We start from the raw sequence: 14,497 nt of genomic DNA on the forward strand, positions 1-14,497 counted from the left end.
ACTGCCATGGATCACAGTATGGAGGACATTTTGGAAGTGAGCGAACAGCCACTAAAGTCCTCCAATGTGGCTTCTACTGGCCTACTCTCTATAGAGATGCCTGAGAGTTTGTGCGTAACTGTGACAGTTGCCAAAGAGCTGGTAACTTGCCTCACGGATATGCCATGCCTCAACAAGGGATATTAGAGATTGAATTGTTTGACGTATGGGGGATTGACTTCATGGGTCCATTCCCACCATCATACTCAAACACTTACATTCTGGTGGCAGTGGACTATGTGTCTAAGTGGGTAGAAGCAATTGCTACACCCACTAATGATACCAAGACCGTGCTGAAATTCCTCCAGAAACACATCTTCAGCAGGTTTGGTGTTCCCAGAGTACTAATCAGTGACGGGGGCACTCATTTCTGCAATAAACAGCTATACTCTGCTATGGTCAGATATGGAATTAGCCACAAAGTGGCAACTCCGTATCATCCACAGACAAATGGGCAAGCTGAAGTCTCTAACAGAGAGTTAAAAAGAATCCTAGAACGGACTGTGATAGCCCGAAGGAAGGATTGGGCAAAGAGTTTGGATGATGCTCTGTGGGCATACAGAACAGCATTCAAGACTCCTATAGGAACCTCTCCATACCAACTGGTGTATGGGAAGGCCTGTCATCTGCCCGTGGAACTGGAACATAAAGCCTACTGGGCAACCAGGTTCCTAAACATGGATGCTCAATTAGCTGGTGAAAAAAGATTGCTCCAACTAAATGAGCTAGAGGAGTTCAGACTCAATGCCTTTGAAAATGCAAAGATTTATAAGGAAAAGGCAAAAAAAGTGGCATGACAAGAAGTTGTCATCCAAAGTCTTTGAGCCAGGACAAAAAGTTCTGCTATTCAACTCTAGGCTCAGATTGTTCCCAGGAAAGCTTAAATCTCGTTGGAGGGGTCCGTATGTGATTACAGGAGTATCACCATATGGATATGTTGAGCTCCAGGATGCTGAGTCTGACAAAAAGTTCATTGTTAATGGACAGAGGATCAAGCATTATCTTGAAAACAATTTTGAGCAAGAATGCTCAAAACTGAGACTTGAGTGATTCTCAATGAAGGTCCAGCTAAAGACAGTAAAAAAGCGCTTGCTGGGAGGCAACCCAGTCATTAGCAAGTTATATGTTTTGTTGCTACAAGGGCAAATATCAAAAATGAAGGGATTCACAGAGTTACAGAAGGATTCGGTGCAAAAAGCAGAGAAAAAGAGCTTACTGGCGAAAAAACGCCAGTAAGGGGTACTTTAGGCGTTAAACGCTAGAATGGGCACCATTCTGGGCGTTTAACGCCAGTAAAGGTGCCATTTTGGGCGTTAAACGCCAGAATAGGCACCATTCTGGGCGTTTAACGCCAGGTGTGCAGCATCCTGGGCGTTTAGCAAAAACGCCCAGTGACGAAGGGGATTCTGGCGTTTAACGCCAGCCAGGGCACCTGGCTGGGCGTTAAACGCCCACAATGGCTAGCAAATGGGCGTTAAACGCCAGAATGGATGCCATTCTGGGCGTTTAACGCCAGAAAGGTGGGGGACCAAGATTTTGCTTTCCGAACAAATTTTTTTCAAACTTTCCTTTTTTAACCCATACTTTTCTACATAAACACACTTCAACCTTTCATCATTCACCTTCAAATCATCAAAAATCAAAATCATTCTTCAAATCTCTCTCAAATCAATCCCAAATCTTGTTCAAAAAAACTCACCCTTCTCTCAAATTCTCTCCATATCTTCTCAAATCTCCTTCCAATTTTTTTTTTCGAAATCTTCTCCCCCCTTATAAAAACACGTTCGGCCTCCTTATTCCCCCACACCATTCGAATTTGCTCTTCTCTTCTCTCTCTCTTCTTTCCTTTCTTTTGCTTGAGGACAAGCAAACCTCTAAGTTTGGTGTGCTTTTCCGTGATCACTAAGCCAAGATTCATCAAGATCATGGCTCCTAAGGGAAAACAAACCAATGTAAGAGGAAAGAAAGAGAATAATCCAAAGAATCTTTGGAATCAAGAGAAGTTCTTAACCAAAGAACATGAAGACCATTATCACAAAATAATGGGTCTGAGGTCAGTGATCCCGGAAGTTAAATTTGATCTAAAAGAAGATGAATATCCGGGGATCCAAGAGCAAATTCGAAACAAAGGATGGGAAGTTCTAACCAATCCTGAGATAAAGGTTGGAAGAAATATGGTTCAGAAATTCTACTCAAATCTGTGGCTGACAGATAAGCAGAGAATGACTGGAACTGCTTTCCATACTTATAAAATCATGGTCAGAGGGAAAGTTATCTACTTCCATCTGGACAAAATAAGAGAAATCTTCAAATTGCCTCAACTGCAAGATGATCCTGAATCCTTTAATAGGAGAATGGTGAGAGTAGATAAAGGGTTGGATCAAGTTCTAGAGGATATATGCCTCCCTGGAACTAAGTGGATAACCAATTCAAAGGGTGTCCCAAACCAACTCAAGAGGGGAGACCTCAAACCAATTGCAAGAGGTTGGCTAGACTTTATTGGGCGTTCCATATTGCCCACTAGCAACCGTTCTGAGGTCACTATCAAGAGAGCAGTGATGATTCATTGCATTATGCTTGGAAAAGAAGTGGAGGTTCATCATCTGATTGCTTGTGAGATCTACACAATTGCAAATAAGAATTCCACTGAAGCCAAACTGGCTTACCCAAGCTTGATCTCCTTGCTCTGTAAAGAGGCTGGGGTAAAGATGGGAGTAGATGAATTCATACCCATTGAACATCCAATCACCAAGAAGTCAATGGAAGGACAAATGCAAGACAACTCTATCAAAAGGAGGGCGCAGGAGTTCCTCCCTGAATTTCCTGAAATTGGCTACTGGGCCAGCCTAGAAGCATCTATCACCAAGTTGCAAGAAACTATGGAGCAACTTAAGGAAGAACAGCAGAATCAGAACTGCATGCTCTGCAAATTGCTGAAGGAGCAAGAGAAGCAAGGGCGTGAACTTCAAGAACTGAAACGCCAAAAATTCTCCCCCAATTTGAGGGAGCATCCACTTCTCAAAATCAAGGTTGTTGAGTCCTAACTCTGTGAAAACCTCTATCATTAGGAGCCTATTTAAATTTTTGTTTTCTATTTTTTTTCTAGTCTCATCTTATATCTATTTTTGAGTCTTGTTCTTAATTCATAATTAATAAAATTTAAAATTCATGTCTTAAAGCTATGAATGTCCTATGAATCCATCACCTCTCTTAAATGAAAAATGCTTTAATCACAAAAGAACAAGAAATACAGGATTTCGAATTTATCTTTGAAACTAGTTGAATTAGTTTGATGTGGTGACAATACTTTTTGTTTTCCGAATGAATGCTTGAACAGTGCATATGTCTTTTGAATTTGTTGTTTTGAGAATGTTAAAATTGTTGGCTCTTGAAAGAATAAGGAAAAAGAGAACTGTTATTGAGGATCTGAAAAATCATCAAATTGATTCTTGAAGCAAGAAAAAGCAGTGATTCAAAAAAAAAAAAACGAAAAAAAGAGAAGAAATAGAAAGAAAAAGAAAGAAAGAAATAAAGTTGTGATCCAAGGCAAAAAGAGTGTGCTTAAGAACCCTGGACACCTCTAATTGGGGACTCTAGCAAAGCTGGGTCATAATCTGAAAAGGTTCACCCAAGTAAGTGTCTGTGGCATGTATGTATCCGGTGGTAATACTGGAAGACAGAGTGCTTTGGGCCACAGCCAAGACTCATACACTAGCTATGTTCAAGAATCATTATACTTAACTAGGAGAATCAATAACACTATCTGAGTTCTGAGTTCCTATAGATGCCAATCATTCTGAACTTCAAAGGATAAAGTGAGATGCCAAAACTGTTCGGAAGCAAAAAGCTACTAGTCCCGCTCATCTAATTAGAGCTGAGTTTCCTTGATATTTTGGAGTCTATAGTATATTCTCTTCTCTTTATCCTACTTTGGTTTTCAGTTGCTTGGGGACAAGCAACAATTTAAGTTTGGTGTTGTGATGAGCGGATAATTTATACGCTTTTTGGCATTGTTTTTAGTATGTTTTTAGTATATTTTAATTAGTTTTTATTATATTTTTATTAGTTTTTAGTTAAAATTCACTTTTCTGGACTTTACTATGAGTTTGTGTGTTTTTCTGTGATTTCAGGTATTTTCTGACTGAAATTGAGGGTCCTGAGCAAAAATCTGATTCAGAGGCTGAAAAGGACTGCAGATGCTGTTGGATTCTGACCTCCCTGCATTCGAAGTGGATTTTCTGGAGCTAGAAAAGCCCAATTGGCGCGCTCTCAACCGCGTTGGAAAGTAGACATCCTGGGCTTTCCAGCAATGTTTAATAGTCCATACTTTGCCCGAGATTTGATGGCCCAAACCGGCGTTGCAAATCAGCTTCAGAATTCCCAGCGTTTAACGCTGGAACTGGCATAGAAATTGGAGTTAAACGCCCAAACTGGCATAAAAGCTGGCGTTTAACTCCAGAAAGAGCCTTTACACGAAAATGCTTCAATGCTCAGCCCAAGCACACACCAAGTGGGCCCGGAAGTGGATTTTTCTGTCATTTACTCATTTCTGTAAACCTTAGGTTACTAGTTCACTATTAATAGGATCTTTTGACATTGTATCTGAACCGGATGACACTTTACACGCTTCTTTGTGTACCTTCCACGGCATGAATCTCTAAACCCCATGGTTGGGGGTGAGGAGCTCTGCTGTGTCTTGATGAATTAATGCAATTACTACTGTTTCTTATTCAATCATGCTTAATTCCGTTCTAAGATATCACTTGTTCTTAACCCGGATGAATGTGATGACCCGTGACACTCATCATATTCTCAACTATGAACGCGTGCCTGACAACCACCTCCGTTCTACTTTAGATTGAGTAGATATCTCTTGGATTCCTTAATCAGAATCTTCGTGGTATAAGCTAGAACTGATGGCGGCATTCAAGAGAATCCGGAAGGTCTAAACCTTGTCTGTGGTATTCTGAGTAGGATTCAATGATTGAATGACTGTGACGAGCTTCAAACTCCTGAGGGCGGGGCGTTAGTGACAGACGCAAAAGAATCATTGGATTCTATTCCGGCCTGATTGAGAACCGACAGATGGATAGCCGTGCCGTGACAGGGTGCGTTGAACATTTCCACTGAGAGGATGGGAGGTAGCCACTGACAACGGTGAAACCCTTGCATATAGCTTGCCATGGAAGGAGTCTTGCGTGCTTGAAGAAGAAGACAGTAGGAAAGCAGAGATTCAGAAGATGGAGCATCTCCAAAACCTCAACCTGTTCCCCATTACTGCAAAACAAGTACTTATTTCATGTTCTTTTACTTTTCACAATCAACCCTGATAATTATTGATATCCTGACTAAGATTTACAAGATAACCATAGCTTGCTTCAAGCCGACAATCTCCGTGGGATCGACCCTTACTCACGTAAGGTATTACTTGGACGACCCAGTGCACTTGCTGGTTAGTTGTGCGGGGTTGCAAAGTGTGATTGCAATTTCGTGCACCATGGAGCTCTGCTGTACCTCGAGTATTAATGCAATTACTATTGTTCTTCTATTCAATTCAGCTTGTTCTTATTCCAAGATATTCATTCGCTCTCAAGAACTTGATGAATGTGATGATTATGTGACGCTCATCATCATTCTCACTTATGAACACGTGCCTGACAACCACTCCCGTTCTACAAGCAAACAAGGCTTGAATGTTTATCTCTTGGATTCTTTAACCGGAATCTTCGTGGTATAAGTTAGAATTGATGGCGGCATTCAAGAGAATCCGGAAGGTCTAAACCTTGTCTGTGGTATTTTGAGTAGGATTCAATGATTGAATAACTGTGACGAGCTTCAAACTCCTGAAGGCTGGGCGTTAGTGACAGACACAAAAGAATCAATGGATTCTACTCCAACCTGATTGAGGACCGACAGATGAATAGCCATGCCGTGACAGGGTGCGTTGAACATTTTCACTGAGAGAACGGGATTGTAGCCACTGACAACGGTGATGCCCAACATACAGCTTGCCATGGAAAGGAGTAAGAAGGATTGGATGAAGACAGTAGAAAAGCAGAGAGACGGAAGGGACAAAGCATCTCCATTCGCTTATCTGAAGTTCTCACCAATGAATTACATAAGTATCTCTATCTTTATGCTTTATTCATATATCATCCATAACCATTTGAATCTGCCTGACTGAGATTTACAAGGTGACCATAGCTTGCTTCATACCAACAATCTCCGTAGGATCGACCCTTACTCGCGTAAGGTTTATTACTTGGACGACCCAGTGCACTTGCTGGTTAGTTGTGCGAAGTTGTGAAATTATGTTTATACCATGGTATTGAGCACCAAGTTTTTGGATTCATTACTGGAGATTATTTGAGTTGTGAAAAGTAGTGATCACAATTTTGTGCACCATTTACCTTGATGTTTAGTTCAGATAGTGCAAATTTTGATGTCTGTTAATTGCACTAGTTTAAATGCTTGTTTTCATCTTCATCTGCTTAAATTCATGTCTTGTTTCCCTCTGCATCAATAAGAGAAAATGTTTGAAATAGAAAGTGATCGTCCAATGTGGTAGGAGTTAAAATGAAGTTCAGTGGTGGTAATTGCTTGATTGGATGACATGCTCAATAATAAAAGCTACAGAATAGAATGTCCTTTGTAGTGTGAACTTAGTTGCTTTGATAAAACCTTCAATTAATGAACATCCCTGGAAAATGAAGAAAAGTAATAAAGAAAAAGAAAAGAAAAGCCAAGGATTGGCAACGAGAATGAAAGAAACAAACAATAAAGCTAGACACCAATAGCTTGGACCTTAGGACATATGCATGTGGTGCTTCTTGTACTAGGATCTGCTTGGACAACTAGGTTATGAGGAGTCTTTTAAAGGAAAAATTGTGAGCCAATTGTCTGTAGTGAAGAGGTGTTCAGAAAAATTGAGCCAAAAGGCTGCTGCAACACTTGACACTGAACCATCATTGAGAAATAAGCTTTCTAAGCAAGAGAAAAAAGAAAAAATCTAACAGGGATCAATCAAAGAGTAAGGGATTATAGCAGCAACTCTAGTGAATCCTCAAAGAGACATTTAATATCTGATAGCTTATGATAACTGAGCTGCATTTTATCTGCATAAAACCCCATGAATCAAATTCAATTACCTGCTAAATAAGGATATAAATGCTTCTCTGTTTTATTTCATTTCTTCTCATGTTTAGTGCTTGCTTGGGGACAAGCAAGGTTTAAGTTTGGTGTTGTGATGACAAGTCATCTTATGCTAGTTTCACAAGCATTTTTCATTAGTTTCATTAGGTTTTATGCACTTTCTTGCACAATAAGTAAGTGATTGGAGTGAATTTTCAAGGTTATTTTGAATTAATCAACCATCATTAATTTTACACAAAATCATAGGGTTCATGCTAGAATTAATTGATTTCATGAACAATGCAAAGACCTTGTGAATTTGGTGAGACTTTGATTGCTTGTTTGGTTGCTTGTAGGTGAAGAAATGAAGAGAGGAAGAATTAGGGAAGCGTTGCGTGCAAATAGAGAACGCTAAGCTCAAAGATGGGTAGCGTTCACTTCTGAAGTGAGCGTGGCGCTCACTTTGTCACCTTTTTCGTGACTTTCAAGCCTGAGAGCCAAGGCCTCGTGCCATCCGTACCAGGCAGCGTTCAAATAATGAACGTAGCGCTCAACCAAGGAAGCGCTAGGAGAAGCGATCAACCAAGGGAGTGCTAGGCAGAGCTCAAGGAATCAACGGAGCGTTCACAAAGGGAGCGCCAAGAGAGCACCCATTCGTGCACCAAAGAAGCGCTCAACGAAAGGATAGCGCTCAAATATTGAGCGTAGCATTCGGAAAGCGAGAGCCAAGAGAGGAAGGACGCACCAAAGGAAGCACACCAAGGGAGAATGAACGTAGCGTTCATTTTGTTCACGGAACGCTCCACTGGGAGCATCACCAAGCCACCCCTGACCCATTTATTCAAGGCCAAATCCAAATAAAAAAAGCCCACTCCAAATTTTGAAGATTGAAAATAGAAAGTATATAAATAGGATCAAATTTGAGTTGAAGAGGACCGGACCTTGACTTAGCTTACATTTTACTTACCTTTTAGTTCTCTCTTTTAATTTTTCAATTTGGAGAATTGGGATCAGATCTAAGTTTGCTTTATGTGTTCATTTTCTTTCTTCTGCAACTTCTATTTTCTGTTTTGGGTTTTGAACTCAAATTGAAGAACTTCACTAAAATTCTTCATTTGAGAATCATCTTTTACTTTTTTTTATAGTTCTAAGAATTGGAAATTGGATCGGAACTTCCTTTTCTGCTTTTATTTTATTTCTTCTGCAATTTCTTCTTACTGTTTGGTAAAAAGAGTAATTGAGATCTATATTTGCTTTCTGCTCTTGTTACTCTTCTGCAATTGTCAATTTCTCTTTTAAAATTTCATAATTAAGCTAAGCTTTCTTGCTGTTTTGATTTCTCTGTAGTTTTACATTTCTGTTTTGCTATTAAGATCCTGATCTGAATCTCTTCATCTTATACTTCTCTGATTTACTTTAATTTACATTTTCTAGTTCAATTCTGAATCCCAGTACCCAATTCCCTTTATTCTTCAAGCAATTTACATTTTCCAGCAATTTAGATTTAGCAATTTAAATTTATTGCACTTTAAGTTTCAGTTATTTACCTTTCTTGCACTTTAAGTTTCAACTTATTTACTTTCTTGCACTTAAAGTCTCTGCAATTTATTTCTTCTGCACTTTAAAATTCAACAAATTTTCATTCTGCATTTTAGTTTCTTACAATTTTACTCTTGTTAATCAAGTTTCACCCAAATCATCAAATATTAGCTTAACTAAATTCATCACCTAACTAAAATTGCTCAATCCATCAATCCCTGTGGGATCGACCTCACTCTTGTGAGTTATTACTACTTGATGCGACCCGGTACACTTGCCGGTGAGTTTGTGTGGAATCGTTTTTCCCTCATCACTCTGCTGACCCTATGTCGTTAGTGTGGTCGGACACTGTGAAAGTTCCAGATGAGCTCGCTCCCATAAATATACACCAGTGAGGGTGTTGGATATATATATATATATTATGTTATGTTATGTTATGAGATAACTCGAGTTGGGAATGCACGACAGAGGGACAGTCTAATGGTTAGTTACTGGTGCGCGAAATTGTGATTCACTACACAACTTTGCACAACTAACCAGCAAGTGCACTGGGTCGTCCAAGTAATACCTTGCGTGAGCAAGGGTCGATCCCACGGAGATTGTTGGTATGAAGCAAGCTATGGTCACCTTGTAAATCTCAGTCAGGCAGACTCAAATGGGTATAGATGATGAATAAAGCATAAAGATAAAGATAGAGATACTTATGTATATCATTGGTGAGAGCTTCAGATAAGCGTATGAAGATGCCTTCCCTTCCGTCTCTCTGTTTTCCTACAGTCTTCATCCAATCCTTCTTACTCCTTTCCATGGCAAGCTCATGTAGGGTTTCACCGTTGTCAATGGCTACCTCCCATCCTCTCAGTGAAAATGTTCCTATGCTCTGTCACAGCATGGCTAATCAGCTGCGGTTCTCGGTCAGGCCGGAATAAAATCCATCGATTCTTTTGCGTCTGTCACTAACGCCCCGCCTGCTAGGAGTTTGAAGCACGTCACAGTCATTCAATCATTGAATCCTACTCAGAATACCACAGACAAGGTTTAGACCTTCCGGATTCTCTTGAATGCCGCCATCAGTTCTCGCCTATACCACGAAGATTCCGGTTAAAGAATCCAAGAGATATTCACTAGAGCCTCGTATGCTTGTAGAACAAGAGTGGTTGTCAGTCACTTTGTTCATGAGTGAGAATGATGATGAGTGTCACGGATCATCACATTCATCAAGTTGAAGAACAAGTGATATCTTGGACAAAGAACAAGCGGAATTGAATAGAAGAACAATAGTAATTGCATTAATACTCGAGGTACAGCAGAGCTCCACACCTTAATCTATGGTGTGTAGAAACTCCACCGTTGAAAATACATAAGAACAAGGTCTAGGCATGGCCGAATGGCCAGCCTCCCAAAGAGGGTTCAATCATAAAAACATGATCAAAAGATGATAATACAATAGTAAAAGGTCCTATATATAGAAAACTAGTAGCCTAGGGTGTACAGAGATGAGTAAATGACATAGAAATCCACTTCCGGGCCCACTTGGTGTGTGCTTGGGCTGAGCAATGAAGCATTTTCGTGTAGAGACTCTCCTTGGAGTTAAACGCCAGCTTTTATGCCAGTTTGGGCGTTTAACTCCCATTTAGGTGCCAGTTCCGGCGTTTAACGCTGGAATTTCTGTAGGTGACTTTGAACGCCGGTTTGGGCCATCAAATCTTGGGCAAAGTATGGACTATCATATATTGCTGGAAAGCCCAGGATGTGTACTTTCCAACGCCGTTGAGAGCGCGCCAATTGGGCTTTTGTAGCTCCAGAAAATCCACTTCGAGTGCAGGGAGGTCAGAATCCAACAGCATCTGCAGTCCTTTTGAGTCTCTGGATCAGATTTTTGCTCAGATCCCTCAATTTCAGCCAGAAAATACCTGAAATCACAGAAAAACACACAAACTCATAGTAAAGTCCAGAAAAGTGAATTTTAACTAAAAACTAATAAAAATATAATAAAAACTAACTAAAAGATACTAAAAACATACTAAAAACAATGCCAAAAAGCGTACAAATTATCCGCTCATCACAACACCAAACTTAAATTGTTGCTTGTCCCCAAGCAACTGAAAATCAAATAAGATAAAAAGAAGAGAATATACTATAGACTCCAAACTATCAATGAAACTTAGCTCCAAATTAGATGAGCGGGACTAGTAGCTTTTTGCCTCCGAACAGTTTTGGCATCTCACTTTATTCCTTGAAATTCAGAATGATTGGCTTCTTTAGGAACTCAGAATCCAGATAGTGTTATTGATTCTCCTAGTTAAGTATGATGATTCTTGAACACAGCTACTTATTGAGTCTTGGCCGTGGCCCAAAGCACTCTGTCTTCCAGTATTACCACCGGATACATACATGCCACAGACACATAATTGGGTGAACCTTTTCAGATTGTGACTCAGCTTTGCTAGAGTCCCCAATTAGAGGTGTCCAGGGTTCTTAAGCACACTCTTTTTGCCTTGGATCACAACTTTATTTCTTTCTTTTTCTTTCTTTTTCTTTTTCCCCCTTTTTTTTTTCGTTTTTCTCTTTCTCTTCTTCCTTTTTTTTTTGTATTCACTGCTTTTTCTTGCTTCAAGAATCATTTTTATGATTTTTCAGATCCTCAGTAACATGTCTCCTTTTTCATCATTCTTTCAAGAGCCAACAATTTTTAACATTCATGAACAACAAATTCAAAAGACATATGCACTGTTCAAGCATACATTCAGAAACAAAAGTATTGCCACCACATCAAACTAATTAAGCTAGTTTTAAAGATGAATTTGAAATCCTGTACTTCTTGTTCTTTTGTAATAGAAACAGTTTTCATTTAAGAAAGGTGATGGATTCATATTCATAGCTTTAAGGCATAGACACTAAGACACTAATGATCATAAGACACAAACATGGATAAACATAAAGCATAATTTTCGAAAAATAGAAAAGCAAAGAACAAGGAGATTAAAGAACGGGTCCACCTTAGTGATGGCGGCTTGTTCTTCCTCTTGAAGGTCTTATGGAGTGCTTGAGCTCCTCAATGTCTCTTCCTTGTCTTTGTTGCTCCTCTCTCATGATTCTTTGATCTTCTCTAATTTCATGGAGGAGGATGGAATATTCTTGGTGCTCCACCCTTAGTTGTCCCATGTTGGAACTCAATTCTCCTAGGGAGGTGTTCAGTTGCTCCCAATAGTTTTGTGGAGGAAAGTGCATCCCTTGAGGTGAATCTCTCCATCTCTCATGACTCGGAGGTAGAAGCTTTTGCCTTCCCTTTCCTCTTTCTAGAGGTTTCTCCGGCCTTGGATGCCATAAATGGTTATGGAAAAACAAAAAACAATGCTTTTACCACACCAAACTTAAAAGGTTTGCTCGTCCTCGAGCAAAAGAAGAAAGAAGAGAGTAGAAGAAGAAGAAATGAGGAAGAAGGGAATGGCTTTGTGTTCGGCCAAAGAGGGGGGGTTTTATGAAGGATGAATGGGTGAAGAAGAGAGTGTGGTGGGTTGGTGGGGATCCTGTGGGGTCCACAGATCCTGAGGTGTCAAGGAAAAGTCATCCCTGCACCAAATGGCAATCAAAATCACGTTTTGTGCCAAATCTGGCGTTAAACGCCGGGCTGGTGCCCATTTCTGGCGTTTAACGCCAGGTTCTTGCCCTTTTCCGGCGTTTAACGCCAGTCTGGTGCCCCTTTCTGGCGTTAAACGCCCAGAATGGTGCCAGACTGGGTGTTAAACGCCCAACTGCTAGCCTCACTGGCGTTTAAACGCCAGTGGGTTCTTCCTCCAGGGTGAGCTATTTTTCTTCCTGTTTTTCATTCTGTTTTTGCTTTTTCAATGGATTTTGTGACTTCTTATGATCATCAACCTACAAAAAACATAAATTAACAAGGGAAAATAGATAAAATATAATCATTGGGTTGCCTCCCAACAAGCGCTTCTTTAATGTCAGTAGCTTGACAGAGGGCTCTCATGGAGCCTCACAGATACTCAGAGCAATGTTGGAACCTCCCAACACCAAACTTAGAGTTTGAATGTGGGGGTTCAACACCAAACTTAGAGTTTGGTTGTGGCCTCCCAACACCAAACTTAGAGTTTGACTGTGGGGGCTCTGCTTGACTCTGAGTTGAGAGAAGCTCTTCATGCTTCCTCTCCATGGTGACAGAGGGATATCCTTGAGCCTTGAACACAAAGGATTCTTCATTCACTTGAATGATCAGTTCACCTCTATCAACATCAATCACAGCCTTGGCTGTGGCTAGGAAGGGTCTGCCAAGGATGATGGTTTCATCCATGCACTTCCCAGTCTCTAGGACTATGAAATCAGTAGGGATGTAATGGTCTTCAATCTTTACCAAAACATCCTCTACAAGTCCATAAGCTTGTTTTCTTGAGTTGTCTGCCATCTCTAGTGAGATTCTTGCAGCTTGTACCTCAAAGATCCCTAGCTTCTCCATTACAGAGAGAGGCATGAGGTTTACACTTGACCCTAAGTCACACAGAGCTTTCTTGAAGGTCATGGTGCCTATGGTACAAGGTATGGAAAACTTCCCAGGATCTTGTCTCTTTTGAGGTAATTTCTGCCTAGACAAGTCATCCAGTTCTTTGGTGAGCAAAGGAGGTTCATCCTCCCAAGTCTCATTTCCAAATAACTTGTCATTTAGCTTCATGATTGCTCCAAGGTATTTAGCAACTTGCTCTTCAGTGACATACTCATCCTCTTCAGAGGAGGAATACTCATCAGAGCTCATGAAAGGCAGAAGTAAGTCCAATGGAATCTCTATGGTCTCATTTTGAGCCTCAGATTCCCATGGTTCCTCATTAGGGAACTCATTGGAGGTCAGTGCACGCCCAGTGAGGTCTTCCTCAGTGGCGTTTACTGCCTCTCCTTCCTCTCCAAATTCGGCCATGTTGATGGCCTTGCACTCTCCTTTTGGATTTTCTTCTGTATTGCTTGGAAGAGTACTTGGAGGGAGTTCAGTAACTTTCTTGCTCAGCTGTCCCACTTGTGCCTCCAAATTCCTAATGGAGGATCTTGTTTCAGTCATGAAACTTTGAGTGGTTTTGATTAGATCAGAGACCATGGTTGCTAAGTCAGAGGGGTTCTGCTTAGAATTCTCTGTCTGTTGCTGAGAAGATGATGGAAAAGGCTTGCCATTGCTAAACCTGTTTCTTCCACCATTATTGTTGTTGAAACCTTGTTGAGGTCTCTCTTGATTCATCCATGAGAAATTTGGGTGATTTCTCCATGAAGAATTATAGGTGTTTCCATAGGGTTCTCCTAGGTAATTCACCTCTTCCATTGAAGGGTTCTCAGGATCATAAGCTTCTTCTTCAGATGAAGCATCCTTAGTACTGCTTGGTGCATTTTGCATTCCAGACAGACTTTGAGAAATCAAATTGACTTGTTGAGTCAATATTTTATTCTGAGCCAAAATGGCATTCAGAGTATCAATCTCAAGAACTCCTTTCTTCTGACTTGTCCCATTGTTTACAGGATTTCTTTCAGAAGTGTACATGAATTGGTTATTTGCAACCATTTTAATGAGCTCTTGAGCCTCTGTAGGCGTCTTCTTCAGATGAAGAGATCCTCCAGCAGAGCTATCCAAAGACATCTTGGATAGTTCAGAGAGACCATCATAGAAAATACCTATGATGCTCCATTCAGAAAGCATGTCAGATGGACATTTTCTGATCAATTGTTTGTATCTTTCCCAAGCTTCATAGAGGGATTCACCATCCTTCTGTCTGAAGGTTTAGACTTCCACTCTAAGCTT

At 40.4% G+C, this 14,497-nt stretch overlaps 1 non-coding gene across 1 annotated transcript; it reads left to right on the forward strand.

Moving 5' to 3' along the window:
• Positions 1-14,393: 14,393 nt before the first annotated feature.
• LOC130937063 (small nucleolar RNA R71) lies at positions 14,394-14,497 on the forward strand. The gene has a single exon (XR_009068299.1). It is a non-coding gene; the product is annotated as a small nucleolar RNA R71 (small nucleolar RNA).

Source organism: Arachis stenosperma, chromosome 6 (genome assembly GCF_014773155.1).
Source record: "Arachis stenosperma cultivar V10309 chromosome 6, arast.V10309.gnm1.PFL2, whole genome shotgun sequence".
NCBI lineage: Eukaryota > Viridiplantae > Streptophyta > Magnoliopsida > Fabales > Fabaceae > Arachis > Arachis stenosperma.